The sequence below is a fragment of the Phocoena sinus genome, chromosome 21, assembly GCF_008692025.1.
Source record: "Phocoena sinus isolate mPhoSin1 chromosome 21, mPhoSin1.pri, whole genome shotgun sequence".
Lineage (NCBI taxonomy): Eukaryota > Metazoa > Chordata > Mammalia > Artiodactyla > Phocoenidae > Phocoena > Phocoena sinus.
In genome coordinates this window covers 15,154,018-15,170,975 of record NC_045783.1, presented here as the reverse complement: position 1 = coordinate 15,170,975, position 16,958 = coordinate 15,154,018, and the positions used below count along the sequence as shown (strand labels likewise).

Below are 16,958 nucleotides of genomic sequence, written 5' to 3'. Positions count from 1 at the left end.
TGAGTCAGTCCCCATTTTTCCCCCCAAACACACAATTGTCCTCTAAGATTTAAAAAAATTCCACAGCCAAAGTTATGTCATCTTGAAGAGACAAAGACCTCTTCTCTTAGTCTTTTTTTTTTTTTGCATAAATTGTTCTAAAAGTTAACTCTCATCATTATGAAAGCAGAATTATTAATGGACTCTTGAAGATACACATAAGGAAAAATAAGCCCATGTTCATATTTCTCATCTGGCTTCAAAGAGAGATCATTTGGTCATAGCTTGGAGTCAGCCATCAGCTCCACCATGGAAAGAAATGACCTATTTCACTTCGGTATTTCTCACTGGAGATTAAAATATATAAAAGTTTAAAGAGTCGTGTCTGGATAGATCCATACAAAGAAATCTATATAAATACAGAGGTATATATATATATATATATATATATATATATATATATATATATATATATGCTTAACTCTATAAAACTATATAAAATTATGATAAATGTATTTCAAATGCATGCATTTTACTTACAACTTAATATATTAAAATTCTATAAACATTTTGTTATAGCTTTTGCTATGCCATTTCCAGGAAGAAAATACAATTTCAGAAAAGTCATCTTAGATTTGTATTTCATGAATGCTTCACTTTTTTTCCATCTGGGTTGAAAAATAAGGGCAGACTTAATTCCATTCAACCGTGTCTTTAAACAACTCTTGGAGCAATGAGATTATAACAATGGAAAGTCCTAAACTGATGAGAGACTGTTCCTCTCTTTACTTCCCCAACCCTGATTTCTCAGGACCGCAAGCGACCCCTTGGTAGGGTGAGGGCTTGAATATTTATAGGATGGGGCTGCTGCTAGGAGAAGTTACTATTGCTGTCCTTGCTGGAAATGAGCAGGTTCCGGAGTTGTCTTCTGCTTTCAGTCATCCCAACCCGCTCGGCCCCCAACCCGGGAAATGGCATTGCTAACAGTTCGATTATTTCTGAACTTCATACTTACCCCTTCATGATTTAGTTGTTTATGCTTCCAGAACAGTTGAGGAAAACAGAGTGAGACATAGAAAATAATTTAATAATAGCATCATATTACAAATTGATGCAATGTATAACTAAATATCAAATTCAGTGCTAAATTAGGAAATTGATTATGTAAGGACTGAGCTAGAGAATGTTTGATCTTTGAATTGAGAGAGTTGCCTGGAGATTGGTGCAGGTGAGCACAGGTGAGGGAGAAGGGCTTGATAAGTGTGTGCTCACTGGGAATTCAAAGAATATATTTGATGGGACGGGTGGAGCCTGATTGGAGAGGGGATGGATTGACGACCAGATAGAGGAGTTTGGGATTGATGATGTAGAAAATAGGGAAAACTCAAATGTTTCTGAGCAGGAAAAGCCTGACGAAAAGCTGAATGGCAACATTAATACTAAAATCTCAGTTTTCCAATGTGTAAACACTGACGTGTTTGTGCACTCATATATTACAAATATATTGTGCAAGGAAAAATTTGTTTGAGGGAGGTAGGAAATAAACAAATGTGTTATTGACATTCTTAAGTGAGAAACTCAAATCTTTCAATTTTGCATTAACGTTAAAAGCATAAACCCTTCTTTTCAAAGTTTGCTTATAATCCAGTCACGTGTTAGTTCTGCCAACAGCTATGACAGCTCCGTGTACATCATGAAAACAACAAAGGTAAAGAGCACAGGAGATACTGTATCTGTGAGCATTTAGGTAAAATAGACACTGGTACTACTTTATTTTTGGTTTGGAATTACATTCTTATTTCGGAAGTCCTAAAATGCACAATCTAAAGAAATCTAAAGGAGCCTACAATCTAATAGGATCCAATAGACAGTTTAGGATAACTTGCTATTCATGGAAGCTGTGACGGATGCTGGCTCCCAAGAGGGGAAGCTGGGCACAGCACACACGTGGATGCTGAACCAGATTGAGGTCTATGACAAGCAGAGGAACAAGAGGCACCATCTTCACTTTGTGAGGTCTGGCTCACCCCTCTACTGGCTGAAAGAGGACTCTGGCCAAAAATAGAAAATGGGAAGTGATTTTCTGGAAAGCTTGCTTTATATTCATATTACTACATTTATCAGGGTTTCTAAAATGTTTAATAAATTTTTTTCTGAATACTTTTAAAAAGTTATAATTGGATGGCATGTTATAAAAACATCACACATAATATGTATATATTTTAAAAATTAATTTCTTACACAGTTGTCAAAACACAAATTTTGTAGTTTAGTTCCTTAATGTGCCTAAGATGAAAACTTCTTAAAACAGGACAAATACTAACAGCCATCCTCTGCTTAGAATGCTTTCTGTTTTCCCCATATTAGAGAGGACGACTAGAATTCATGTTCTCAAATCAAGGCAAAAATATCTTTGAAACAGTATGAGTATTATGTAGGTTTTCCCTTTTAGTGCTCTTTTTAAAAGGCACTGCAGTTCATTTTTAAAAATTAAAGTCCACTGACGTAGAATGATCATAAAATAGATGTTTCATTGTTAGTGTGGAAAGTTTCTATAACTGGGTTTTAATTAAGTTATTTTAAATGGATATTTCAAAACCTGAGTGGGTGTGTTAATAATGTGCTAATATATGCAGCTGGTAATGTCTTTTCTCCTATTGACTGTCTGTCAGTGAATTAAACTTTTATCAAGATTTGCCCCTGTCATTTCTTCCTCAACACCCCCTTTTTTTTTCCCTACGTAGGCATTCTGGTGGCAACCATGAAAATACTCCTAACCAGGAAACAAAACTGTGAAGCCTACTACCAGGCTTCAAATCAAAACTTCCACTGTACATCTTTACATATTACGTCCACATTACTTAGGATGTCAAACAGCATTGATGCTTCAAAAGGAAGCCTATGGTATGTCATCTGAAGGTCAGGCACAGAAGACATTGCTATGAACACAGATCCTTTAGCTTTCATAACATGTTGGAGAAGAGGAAGGAGCTGGTGGATACAGGGAAGTCGGCTTGCTAGGGAAAAGTCAAGTCCTTCAATCATTTCATCCTGTTTTTATTACTGGGAACTCAGGGTTCTAACTCAGGGTACCACACAAACTCTCTGGAATCCACGCCAGATGGCTAGAGATGAGATTTGGATGAACTAAGAAGACTCCTTGCTCCCTGTTGCAGGGGCTGATTTGGTAAGACTGCCCTTTCCCAAGAGTGTCCCCATGGCTGGCCCACATGCCGGACCGTCTGACTCCAAACTATGTTTGCAGTTCACGTAACAGGCTCAGCAGACTTCAGTTCTAACATGCCACCTGGTAATCTCTAGGAGCTGCAGCGAGTTCCCAAACCAGACATCCACTGTGACTCCAGCCTTCTTGTTCTGGTCCACATCTCCCGTACGTGTAGCCCTCTCACACCTCCAGCCCTCTTCTTATAGTTTATCTTCAGCATCACGTTGCTTCTGAGGCACTGGAGAGCATTCAAGAAAAGGTAAGGCATCTGTGACTTGGATATACATGAATACCAATATTCTCTCATAGCTTAAAAGGGCTGTGCCAGAGTGTCAAGAGGACAAGAAGCAGCCATACTACTCTTTAACCCACTGACCAAATTTGGGTGGTTCAAGGTAATACATTTCGTTCTCGTGCCTAGAGATGCTGCATTGGCATCAGCATACTTACACATCAGTATATTTATGATAGAAATATACTGCCCTGTAGAAAAGAGCTAGATGAATAAAACCTGAGAACGTAAGGGGGAAAAAGTGCTGTCTTGGATTTAAGTTGCAAACTCTAGAATAACGTGCAGTTTCAATAAAACAATGTGCTCTGCTAGTTGGTTTGATAAGTTGGTTAAGAGCAGGAAGGCAGGAGCAGGGCTAACTAGGTTCACATCTTGGTTCTACGACTTTTACGACTTGTGTGAGGTTTGGAAGAATTCCTGAACTTCTCCAAGCCTCAGCGTCCCCAGCTGTGAAATGGTAATGTTGACTCTCTCCTGTGATTGTTGTGAGAATTTAGTGAATTATTACATGATTAGAAAAGCTTCAAGAGGTCCTACCTGTTACTGTTATCGGATCAGGCAATAACGTTTGAATGGAACCCTGTTTGCAAAATAACTTTGACTCAGTGAAAGGCAAGTGAAGCACATGTTCAAAGGAAAGCACATTCATTCCACCTTCACAACAAATAAGGATATGGCAAATATTTTAATGTACAAATCACAGAGAGAAAATGCAAATTCAATACATTCCAAATACATCTGTTCAATAAATTGTGTTCTACCCAGCTTCTAGTATCTGAGTGATTTCAACATTCCCTTTTAAGTGGCTTCATTTGTTAAACCTCAGAAGCTGGTTTTACAAACTTGTTCTTCTGTCTCTTATTCTCAAACTTCCCAATTTTACCAAACCTATAATGCCTACCAGCCCTGCTTTGATCTGTCAGTGCTGTCCTTACTTTCTTCCTACATCTTTACTAAGACAGGGGTTTGGAAACTAATATCTCCCAAAACTTCAAAACTAATATTTCACAATCCTCAGAAAAATGCCCACATTATCTGTATCAAAATGGCACTCGGCCTCAGCACAGAACCCAGAATGGACAAAGGAATTGGAAAGTTTATTATTTAAGGTAGGCTGGAAGAAACAACACATGCACAACCACTACAAAATGAGACGAAGTCCCTGATACTTAGCTACAGACGTAGACGTGGTTCTTACCAGGTGGCGTCTTGCTAGAATAGAGCATCTCAGTTTCCCGGTGTTTCACAGCTTTTTCATGCCCATTCAGGAAAGACATGCTGAAAATTTACACACTTATGGGCAGACATCAGTGCCCCTCTGGATTCTTGACGGAAACCAATGATCAACAAGGCTACACCTTCAGTTAGGAGAAGAGCAAAGAGTTGTTACAATGACGTTCCTGATCTGTATCTCTAACCCCACAGCAGTCCCGTTTCCACCTCCAGCTTTTCTTTATCACTCACTCTGCCATTGTATTGGCAATCTGATTCTGAATTTCTGGAGTCTGGAGTCTTCAGGGGCAGCTTGGCCCTGCTGACACTTGATTTTGGACTTCTGGCCTCCAGAGCCGTGAGAGAATAAATTTCTGTTGTTCTAGGTCACCTGGTGTGTGGCAGTTTGCTACAGCAGCCTTAGGAAACTAACATACCCCGTAAGTCTTGCAATTCATTCTGTTTAACAGGGGCAATATTTAGTTTTACTAATAAGCAAAATTATTTCACTAAGACAGAGGTTACTTGTAAATACAGTTACTTCACAAACACGATTTAAAATTATAGTTATTATAGGACAAAATATATTTTAAATAATATTAAGATTATTTAACAAACTATTGAATCATAACGAGGAGATAATGTATAATCAGGACAACAACCTCCCTATAATCATTGTCTGGCCATTTGACATGAGCTCAACAGCCAATATAAATATTTTCCCAGCTATTCTGAGATGGGAAGATCCTGGCATGAATTTAATTTTTCGAAGTTTTGTTTTCTAATCATCCATGGGAATGATAATGCGTGTTTTCTTTAGATACCAAAGTGAAGTACAAATCTATAGAATACTATATTGAAAACAGGAAAAAACCATCTAATGGGAAAGGGAAAAAGAGGCATTAGATTCCTAGGGCTCTATACTAGACTCACCACCCATGGTCTCTTTCTCAACTCGATGGGAATGTTCTCTTCGGCTGTAGCCCGTTAACTAGCTGATCTTCTAGTATCTCGGGCTATAGTAAGAGATTCCATCTTCCCACAGGGGGACATGCAAACGATAAACCTACAAAGACCTAGAAAATTGACCAAAACACTGGAACAGGGTATGATTTAGCCAAACTCACTCAATTTACAGAGAAAAGCTATGGCCCAGATAGGTGATGTGAATTCCCTACTGCCGCATAGCCAGTTAATGCATCCTTACCGCTAATAAGTGCAGGACCAAGGATGCAGTAGGACTGGACTGCTTAGTAATGCACAAGCCTGCCAAGGAAAAGAAAAAAAAAAAATCAAAACAGCAGCAAATACAAAACACTACAAGATTTTAAAATGCTATTTTTGGTCACTGGAGGAAACTGATTTCTGCTTTCAATTCCATCTCTCTGTCCCTGAAGTGAATAAGAAAGAGAAGTTCATGTTTCTTTTGAAAGCTTTGTTGTCTGTTCAATAAAGTCTGACTAGTAAGAAATTAGGTTCTGCCCTGCCCTCGTCTGTATTTTTCAGCTGGGTATATATTCCTGAACTATGTCACACATCTACAAGTAAATTAATCCAAGAGAAAAGAAAATGGTGTTTGTTTAAGTCCAAAGCATTTCTTTTTTTTTTTTTTTGCGGTACGCGGGCCTCTCACTGTTGTGGCCTCTCCCATTGTGGAGCACAGGCTCCGGATGCGCAGGCTCAGCGGCCATGACTCACGGGCCCAGCCGCTCCGCGGCATGTGGGATCCTCCCGGACCGGGGCACGAACCCGTGTCCCCTGCATTGGCAGGCGTACTCTCAACCACTGCGCCACCAGGGAAGCCCCCAAAGCATTTCTTAAACATAAGCATTTGGTCCAATGGCTCCATTTTCAGAGCACTGATAACAAAATCCATACATTTAAACATTAAGAAAATAATAATAAGGAAAACCTTTTACTTTGCTTCTTCTCCATGACATTTCTTGAGGGTTTAGGCATTTGGCCCCTAATTTTATTTTCACTCCACAGCTCTTGACAGCTGAGCCGCATAGCTTGGCATTTTAAAAAAATCAGTATAAGTGGTTGAAATATATAATTTCCTTGGTTTGGGAAGCCTCGAAATATCTGGACACTTCCTTCCCAGCCATCTTTGTTGGTTTTATTGACACGATGGGTCATACAGCTTTTTGATGAAAGATGAATCAGAAAGAAAAGAGGAATATAATTATCCAGTTTCGGGTCCAGTGGAGTGGAGATGAACTGGATCGCTCAGTGCAAACCCGAATTCCTGTCCTCTCCCCACAGCAGGACATGAATGTCAACTGAGGCTGCTGATTTCATATTCTTGTCATTACTCAGACAGGAAAGCAGTGTTTTGTTCTTGAAGCATTGCCACTGTGTTTTCTGTAATCTTTATAATCATTTCCTTCTAATCTCCTCTCAATCCTGCAAATTTAGTCTTCAGGTTCAGTCAGATCAGCATCCTCATCAGACAGTGCTCGTCTTAGGTTTCCCAACTGAATGCTGTCACCTTGGTAGCCTTGCTTCCCCAGGCCATTCTCAAATCCAGCCTTATCTCAGTTCCAGCCCCTTTGTAAACAACCTTCAGGTGAGATTTTTAGATTCCAAGCAAATTCGAGGCTCCACTCCTGCCTTCCTTTAGCTATATCTATGCTGGCTATTATTTCTCACAGAAATCACTCACTTCTTGGCATAGAGTATTGAATAGCCTCAGAATCTTTAGTTATACTGTTTGGGGACAGAGGCAAGACCTGCCGCCCTTCAAGCTCCAACAGAAGCCATACAGAGCCATTTTCTTAACTACATTTGAAAACAAAAAAAAAAGCAATGCCTAGAAATGCCTCCATTTGCTGAGTTTGTAAATTGTGAATGAACTGCATATGTTTTCCATTGTTGTGGAAAAGGAAAATCTAAATTTTAAATATCTGCTCCTCAAAAATAAACGCAAGAAGGGATAATCCAGAGAAAATAAAATGAGAGCAATTTGCAATAATTTTTTTTTTCTACAAGGCCTAACGCGGGGCTGCAGTATAGCTGTGTGGGCTGTGCGGGTGAAGGAGTGGGTCATATAGCAAAGGTGGAGCTGGGAGTGGTTCTCCCTGGCGTTGTTCAGTGCAGTGGCCTCAGCTTTGGAGGAGTAGGCAGGTCGGGGAACAGATCCCTTCTCAGCTTAAACTTGACTGAATTGTGCTAATTGTCAGTTAGTGCAAGAGCCCTGGTAGAACACCCTCAAAGTAGCCTCAAGATGGGGAAGGACCCACCCTCCTATTGAATTGGAAGTCTAGGGACTGACATGTATCTTTTCCCAGTCTCTCAGTGTATTCTGCTTGGAACTGGGTTCACCCAACATTTAATGCCCCCTTGCCCTTTTAACATAAAGACATGCATATGTTATTTATCTCTTTTCTCCATTCTTGTATATTCCAACCTTTCCAGGTTATTGCCATTATTTATGACTCTACTAAAATGTAAAACTGGCTTCAGAAATGTCAAACAGAATAATGGGAATGGAGAAATCAGAGACAGAAGTCAGCTATAACCAGTCCCATAGCTCCTGCTTCTACGTGGCAAATGTGACTTATTTTCTTATATAGAGTGCTTTTGTGGCTATGGGTAAATGCCATTCTTTAAAATGCAAACACACATACACACACACACACACACACACACACACACACCAACTTGTCCACAGAGGTAAAAAGACCATTTGCTAAGATGTCAGTTTACTGAATTAAGTCTGTATTTAGTACTGCCTCAGTTTCATATTAAAGGGCTTACATGCTCTTTTTGGAGACAATATTCAGTACAGTCCTATGTAAGCTCATTTTGATAGGCTATATTTCAATCAAAAGGAAAAACAGAAATGAAAAAGAAAACAAAGCTAAATTACTCAAAATGGAAAAATTTTTGCAAAGCAATAAATACTGGTAAGTAAGGATTACAAGTCAAAAATAATTGACCAAATTTCTGTTATCATTGTAAGTTAAAAAATAACTATGAAGAACTGGGGAAGTGGGCCCCCCTATGTCTAGCTGTGAATCTTTTTCTAACTAACCATATAACAATAGACCAATTTCTCAGTATTATGTTATCTCCATTTCATCTGGGAGAAAGAGAATTTGAATAGACAATCTCTAAAGTCTTCTGAGACTCTTAATTTATATATACTTTTAAGTCATATACAAATTCAGATTGAAAAATATCAGAAGAGGTTAAAAGTGCATGATTGTGAAAAATTCACCTATTATTTTTTAATAATGGTATTTTTCTTTTAAAAATATGATTATGTTCATAGATTATAACCTATTTCTAATTTACAAATTTATTTTTGTGTCTAATCTCATTTGGAATATTATTAGAAATACACAGGGTAGATGCCATTAAGCTGACTTTTAAGTGTAAACACTGATACATAGAAAAGTTAAGAGTAAAAAGTATAATGTATAAAGTATAATCCAAGTTTTCTGAGTCCTTCATACTATGCTTATTCTTTTAAGCCAAGCTACTTCTTCAAAGGTGCAAGAGACATAAGTAACTTTTTAGAGAACCACTGAATACATCCCTAAAATACTGAGATTAATTTCAGTAAATCTGAGGGAGATAGTAGAAAACAGAAAAGAAACTGAGCTCTGAAAGACTCACAGTATCACGCATACAAATCTCTCCCATATGCAGGGGCAAGAGTGAGAACAGGCTGTTAATGTCGATTATGAATATATGCTGTCTTAGCTTGGTTCCCTGGAAACAGACTCTAAATTGGAGACTTGTGTGCTTGAGATTTACTGGGGATTGGTCTTGGGAATTATACATGCAAGGGAGTAAAAGAAGTAGGATTTAGCACAGGGCAAGGCTGAACCATGATGCAGTTGCAACATGGACCTCAAATGATTCTTCAGGGAGTTTTAGAACTGAGATCCCTACAGAGCTGTCCTCTAGTGAACAGTCCTTTATATGCCCTCATTGATCACCATTGGAGGCAGGCTTCCCCTGGGATGGAGACATGAAATTGGACTGGGGGATTCCATTTTGCCAAGGGAGATTTTCACGTAAGGACTCAGCTATGAGATGTCAGCACCCAACAGTCCCAGTGGCTAAGGTATTCAGTTCTCTCAGCTAGTAAATGAGGACTATAGTAAATAGGTTTTAAGGAAGGGATATAAGCAAATTGGCCTTCTAAAAGGCATGTAAGAAGCACGCAAATCGGACTGGATTAATGGGACAACTCAAAGGTCTGAAATAGTCTTTGGCATTCAAGAGCAAGTTGACTTTCTCGCCTGTCAACTTGACAGGTGTGGATAATCAGGTTTTTATGGAAATGGCATATGAGGTAAAAATTATCAAATTAAAATTTCCGTATACATTTTATCCCTATATATTTCTATTGTAGTACTGTTCAAAAACTTATATGTTTTCTAAAAACTGGAGTACTAAGCAATCATTTTATGTCTAAGCCCACAAAATACATTAATTTTCCCCAAAGCTAACCTTTTTTTCTCTAGGGTTTTGAATAACAATAAAACACTTTGAATGCATTTGTCTAGACTATTTGAAGGTTTGTTTTTTGGTTTTATTTTTGCGGTACGCAGGCCCCTCACCGCTGCGGCCTCTCCCACCACGGAGCACAGGCTCCTGATGCGCAGGCCCAGCGGCTATGGCCCACGGGCCCAGCCACTCCGCGGCATGTGCGATCTTCCCGGACCGGGGCACGAACCCGCGTCCCCTGCATTGGCAGGCGGACTCTCAACCACTGCGCCACCAGGGAAGCCCTGAAGGTTTTTAAAATATTTTTCAAGATGTGTTACCTTTGTTTCTCTATGTGTTTAACTTCTATTCTCTCTGACAATCTTTCTTTTTTTTTCCTCTCTGACAATCTTATATCTAGCTGGAAATCTAAACATTTCTTTCCACTCAAGAAATATATTAAACTGCAAAAACATGATATCCAGGGTCTGAACAAGACAAAACAAACCAACCTTGAGATATTCATGAACTTCAAATCATTCAAAATTCACAAATCTGTATACATTAGGCTGCAGGAATTTTAACAATACGTGTAATGTGACATGCTGTCTGCTTTACATCTAGACAAAATAAATAAAAACGGTAATGGTTTTGTGGAAATCTTAATACACGTGAACATTATAAGATACATTATGTAGGAAGTCTGTTATGAACATTAAAACAGCATCTTATGACTTTTGCAGTAAAGAACCTGACCCAGATATCTGGAGAGTACACATGATCACATCTATTTTCTCAAGCATCCACAATTTAGACAGTTCCCGGTAGAGAGAAAATGTGATTGATTTTAATGCCGTTTCCTTTCAGTCACTGCCATTTGGATACAGACTCTATGCATGAACCTCTTCCTCTGCTTACCTTTTAAATATTGAAGTATCTCACAGCTAGGTTCTAAGTAGTCTTTTCTTACTCATACACACTCTGCTCCAGTTGATCTCAACTATCCCCATGAACGTAGATACCATCTGTAGGCTGAGAAATACTAATTATACCTTTAACCCAAAATGCCCTCCTAAATCTAGGCTTATATCCATTTGAAATCTACAATGAATGCCTCTTAAGCATCCCAGATAGCTTGATTGTCCCAAATATGTTGTCTGACCTTCCCAGACATATCCTGTCATGGCCATCTACATTTCAGTGAATGGTGCTGTCATTCATTTAGTTACCAGCCAAGAACCCAAGATTCCCTTTTGACCCCTTCCTTCTCTCGTACCTCACAACCACTCCTCAGCCTCTCTTGGTGCTTCTTTCCATATCGATCTTATACTCATCTACTTTCCTCCACCTCCACTCTCACCACCCCGGTCCAACCCCCAGTTACGTTGTTCCTGGATTATTCATTCACTGCTCTCCCGAAGTCTACTTTTGCCCTTTTCAACCTTCTCAACCATGAAGCTGAAAAAATAATTTTTTTAAATGTAGGGCTTCCCTGGTGGCACAGTGGTTGAGAGTCTGCCTGCCGATGCGGAGGACGCGGGTTCGTGCCCCGGTCCGGGAAGATCTCACATGCCACAGAGTGGCTGGGCCCGTGAGCCATGGCCACTGAGCCTGCGCGTCCAGAGCCTGTGCTACACAACTGGAGAGGCCACAACAGTGAGAGCCCCGCGTACAGCAAAAAAAAAAAGTAAATCCTGGGACTTCCCTGGTGCGTTGGTTAAGAATCCACCTGCCAAGGCAGGGGACAGGGGTTTGATCCCTGGTCCAGGAAGATCCCATATGCCGTGGAGCACCTAAGCCATGTGCCACAACTACTGAGCCCGCATGCCACAACTACTGAGCCCACGTGCTGCAACTACTGAAGCCCGTACATTTTAGGGCCCACGTGCTGAAACTGCTGAGCCCATGTGCTGCAACTACTGAAGCCCGTACATTTTAGGGCCCACGTGCTGAAACTGCTGAGCCCATGTGCTGCAACTACTGAAGTCCGCACGCCTAGAGCCCATGCTCCACAACGAGAAGCCACCACAATGAGAAGGCCGCACCCTGCAACGAAGAGTAGCCCCCACTCACTACAACCAGAGAAAACCCAAGCATAGCAACAAAGACCCAACGCAGCCAAAAATAAATAAAACGTTTAAATAAATAAATAAATAGATAGATAAATAAATGTAAATCCTATCCTAGGAGCAAGACACTTCCCACTAAAGTCTTTCAGTGGCTTCCCATGACTGAGAGGGCCCTGCATGGCCTGACCCCTGCTTTTCTTTCTAGTCACCCCATTTCCCCAGCCACTGAACTCACTGTTCCATTCATACACCAGACTTTCCAATCTCATGATCTTCAAAGTTTCTCTTCTCTTGTCTTTTCATATGACTGGATCTTTCTTATCTGAGTCTCAGTTTAAACCTTACTTCCATAAAGGGCTCCCTACTCCAAACCATCTTAAAGTAAATTCTCTAGATGTTTTTCCCTCTATTTTAAAGACCTAATTATTATTAAATAAGGACCCGGAAATACCATTTTTGTTCTTTGTTATACTTTTCACAGTCTGGATTTTATTTGATTATTTGTTTTTCTCCCCGAGAAGAGTATGAGTCTGAGTCAGGACCTGTTCAAGTTAGATTCCCTAAACACAGTGCCTGTCCCATAGGTGATAAGCCAAAAATATTCTGGAGTGAATAAATGCATGGATGAATGAAATTTGGAATTTGAATTAAAATATCAACAGTACTAAAATTACAAATGCCCTTCTAGAAATTATTTTCTTAGAGCTTAGTAGGTAAGCATAACAGTAGAGATGTTCAACAGCCACCATCTTGGAACAAAGTTCTTCTTAAAGTCATAGTATGGAAAAATATAGGGAGTAAAATATTTCCATGAGAAAAAAATAGACCATTTGTAATAAGGTTGCCACAAATTTCAGGCTGTCTCAAAAGGAACTGGCTCTCTCCAGTTGAAGCCAAGCCAAGGACAGTAAATAGAGTGTGGTGATATATCTAAGAAATGGTGTACACTGGCAAAGTTGGAGGGAGACAATTTTTCAACTGCTGCTTCTATTATATTTGGGCACAGGATAGTATCATTAGTCTTTTTCTTCCTTTCAAGAAAGACACAATTTACAATTTAAGAAACTCGTTTTATTTCTAAAAATAGGCTCTAATTTTATAATATTCACATTTAATAAGGTGTGAATTAATAGCCCCTTAAAACGATGTCATAAATTGGACATTTATTAAACCCTCCAGTTTTATTTAAATTTGCAACAAAATCACTATTGTAATTAAAACACTCGGGCTTAGCCTACCCTGGCATCGTAAAAGAGGACAAACTAGTAAGACATATTTTTATACTAAGATAAATAAGTAATCTTTGGTAACTCATTTTATAATTTGGAAACAAGGCTAGTTTTCTTCTTGAAAGGAGGAATTTTATTCTCACCTCTGACATTATCCCTATTTACTGGGGTTTCAATTTCATTGCCAAAACTCCAATCCCCATTCATGATTTTGACAATGATGTATTTTGCTTTCCTGAGGCAGAGACAAAGCTATATGGCCACCAAACCTTTCTCATTTTCCTTCTGGGCACACCATGAGACTTTCCCAGTCCTGCTTACAGTTAGGGTGGAGCTATATGACCCATGTGCGCAGAAGTGATGTACACCACTTGCAGGTCTGACTTCTATAACACCTTACAGGATCCTGTTTCCTCATCTGCTGGGCAAAGCTGGAGGCTTCCAGCGGAGGAGTCCAAAGATTTCAGATCCACAGCAAAGAAGGAACCTACGTCCCAGAGTAACTTCATGGAACAGAGACACCATCCTTCATCTTGACCGTGCTGATTGGGACTCTGACGGATGCAAGAGTTAAACCTTTATTTTGTTAAATAAATGAGATTTTTGGACCAGTGTCTTTATAGAAGTTAGCTTTTCCTAATACACCTGCAAAACCCCACTTTTCTATTTAGTTAAAAGTTGTGACCACTTATCGTTTTATTTTTTTAAATTAATTAATTAATTTATGGCTGCTACTCTTCATTGCGGTGCGCAGGGTTCTTACTGTGGTGGCTTCTGTTGTTGCGGAGCACGGGCTCTAGGCACGCGGGCTTCAGTAGTTGTGGCACGCAGGTTCAGTAGTTGTGGCTCGCAGGCCCTAGAGCGCAGGCTCAGTAGTTGTGGCGCACAGGCTTAGTTGCTCCGTGGCATGTGGGATCTTCCCGGACCAGGGCTCGAACCCGTGTCCCCTGCATTGACAGGTGGATTCTTAACCACTGTGCCACCAGGGAAGTCCCACCACTTATTGTTTTAATTATATGATTATGTTAGGTACAGGCATACCCTGTTTTATTGCAATTTGCCTTAGTATGCTTCAAAGATATTGCGTTTTTTACAAATTGAAGATTAATGATAACCTTGCATTGAGCTGTCTAATGGTGCCATTTTTCCAATAGCTTTTGCTCACTTCATGCCTCTGTGTCGCATTTCGGTAATTCTTGAAATATTTTAAACTTTTATTATATTATTTGTTATTACGATCTGTGACTGGTGACCTTTGATGTTACTGTGGCAAAAGATTACAACTCGATGAAGGCTCAGATGATGGTGGCATCTTTTAGCAATGAAGTATTTTTAAATTAAGGTTGTACTTGTGATTTTTAGACATAATGCTGTTGCACACAAGACTACAGTATAGTGTAAACGTAACTTTTATAGGCACTGGGAAACCAAAAATTTTGTGAGACTCACTTTATTTCAATATTCACTTTATTTTGGTGGTCTGGAACTGAACCCACGTATGCCTGTACTATACTGCACACATTATGTAAATTTTCTTATTTAAGTAGATAAGAATAATTATTTAAGTACCTTTCATACTTGGCAGTTTTTTGTATTATTTTATTATTAACTGCTTTATTTGAAGGAATAAAACAGGTTTTTGTTTGTTTTTTTTGGTATGCGGGCCTCTCACTGTTGCGGCCTCTCCCGTTGCGGAGCACAGGCTCCGGACGCACAGGCTCAGTGGCCATGGCTCACAGGCCCAGCCGCTCCGTGGCATGCGGGATCCTCCCGGACCGGGGCACGAACCCACGTCCCCTGCATCGGCAGGCGGACTCTCAACTGCTGCGCCACCAGGGAAGCCCAGGAATACAGTTTTTGAAGGCAGTCCCTTAATTTAGGACCTGACACTCAATGAAGAGTGACTTAAAAATATGTGGAAGCATATATATGGTAAAACAATACCTTCTTGGAATATTTATCAGGCATAATGATAAGAATGAATCAGAAAACAATATGCCAGAAGGCTTTTTTTAAACATAATTTGATCAGTTTATCACTATAAAAGAATCTGTTGTATCAAAAGAGTTATCAGACTGATTAACATGGGGAACACTGATATGTAAACAAGCTTTACAATGTAAAGATCCTGCTATATAGTGTACAGTTGTGAACATATCAGAACTAGCAATAAAATAGAGATATTCAAAGGAGATCCTTTTGATTTCAGGGAGAATTCCCTCTTATTTATGATTATATGGGTTAAAGGAGGATTCCAATATTTAATGACAAATTAGGAGAGAACACACAAGGAAATTCATAGTCAAATTATAAGAATGAAATAAAGTTAAATGTCAATGCACAGTAGGAAAAAGTATTTTATGCTATTATTTACAAATCGTAGATACAATTTTTGTTTCAGTTTATTTTCTAGGGACTAAAATAAACTAATACAAAAATCAAACTAATAAAAAATGTTTAATACTTTAAACATTTTTTAAAGTGTAAAATATTAACTTATAAAATCTCCTGATATAAAAATCAAACATTGGGCTTCCCTGGTGGCGCAGTGGTTGTGAGTCCGCCTGCCGATGCAGGGGACACGGGTTCGTGCCCCGGTCCGGGAGGATCCCACATGCCACGGAGTGGCTGGGCCCGTGAGCCATGGCCGCTGAGCCTGTGCGTCTGGAGCCTGTGCTCCGCAACGGGAGAGGCCGCAACAGTGAGAGGCCCGCGTACCGCAAAGAAAAAAAAAAAAAAAAATCAAACATTCTTCCACAGTAAAGAAATTATTCATATTTTAAATGCATGCAGAGCAATGAATCTTTGCTTTTTAAGTGTAGAATACCTTTTAAGACTCTTGAGAAGCATGCTTTTGCACATATTTTATTTTACCAAGTTAGTCCAGAGCATTCACCTTATATCTTTCCATTGAATTCTTCTTTGAGAAACTTTTCTGATGGGCACTGAAGTTTTCCTTTCATCTTATAAAAAAGCACATGTAGATTTTAAAATTAAATGTTAATATTATCATTAGTTCCATAATAATCAGGGATCAAAAGTAACCTCTCTCTCCTCTTCCTTCTTTCTCTTCTCTTGATACAATTAAGAGCATCTTGAGAGTATCTTATTAAATACTCTCCTATTAGATACTCACAATATGACTTTAATTGTATTTATAATCAAGAACAATTCTGTTTCTCGTGAAGTTCTCACTAGGTACTTTAGGAATTCTGAATCCAAAGAGTAGTCATCCTTATCATTAATTGCATTCATAGACTGTGCCTAAAATTCCTCATTTTATCATAGTGGAAGGTGAAGGGGGGCAAAAAGCCTTTCAACAACAGCACAGACAGGAGAAGCTGACCCATAAATCAGCATTAGTTCCTCCACCTGAAGCAGGAGGTGACCCTCACTCAGCCATAATTACTATGAACAGTCACTATAAGACTCAAGGGGAGAAGGCTCAGTGAGGAATTTAGGAGTTATGGTGTGGATAGTACAAGTTCTTCTGTCTAATGATAGAGTCT

At 39.3% G+C, this 16,958-nt stretch overlaps 1 long non-coding RNA gene across 2 annotated transcripts in view; it reads right to left on the bottom strand.

Annotated features, from left to right (window-relative positions):
- Window positions 1-541: 541 nt before the first annotated feature.
- The window catches only part of LOC116746868, a 29,778-nt gene continuing 13,361 nt past the window's right edge, over window positions 542-16,958 (bottom strand). Inside the window, exons 2-5 of one of the 2 annotated variants that reach the window (XR_004347904.1) lie at window positions 5,917-5,975; window positions 4,696-4,855; window positions 4,035-4,077; window positions 542-3,443 (exon numbers count right to left, since the gene is read on the bottom strand). This is a non-coding gene — a long non-coding RNA (uncharacterized LOC116746868). Of the gene's footprint in view, window positions 4,856-5,916; window positions 5,976-16,958 lie in introns of both variants that reach the window. The other variant, XR_004347903.1, reaches the window with a different exon arrangement.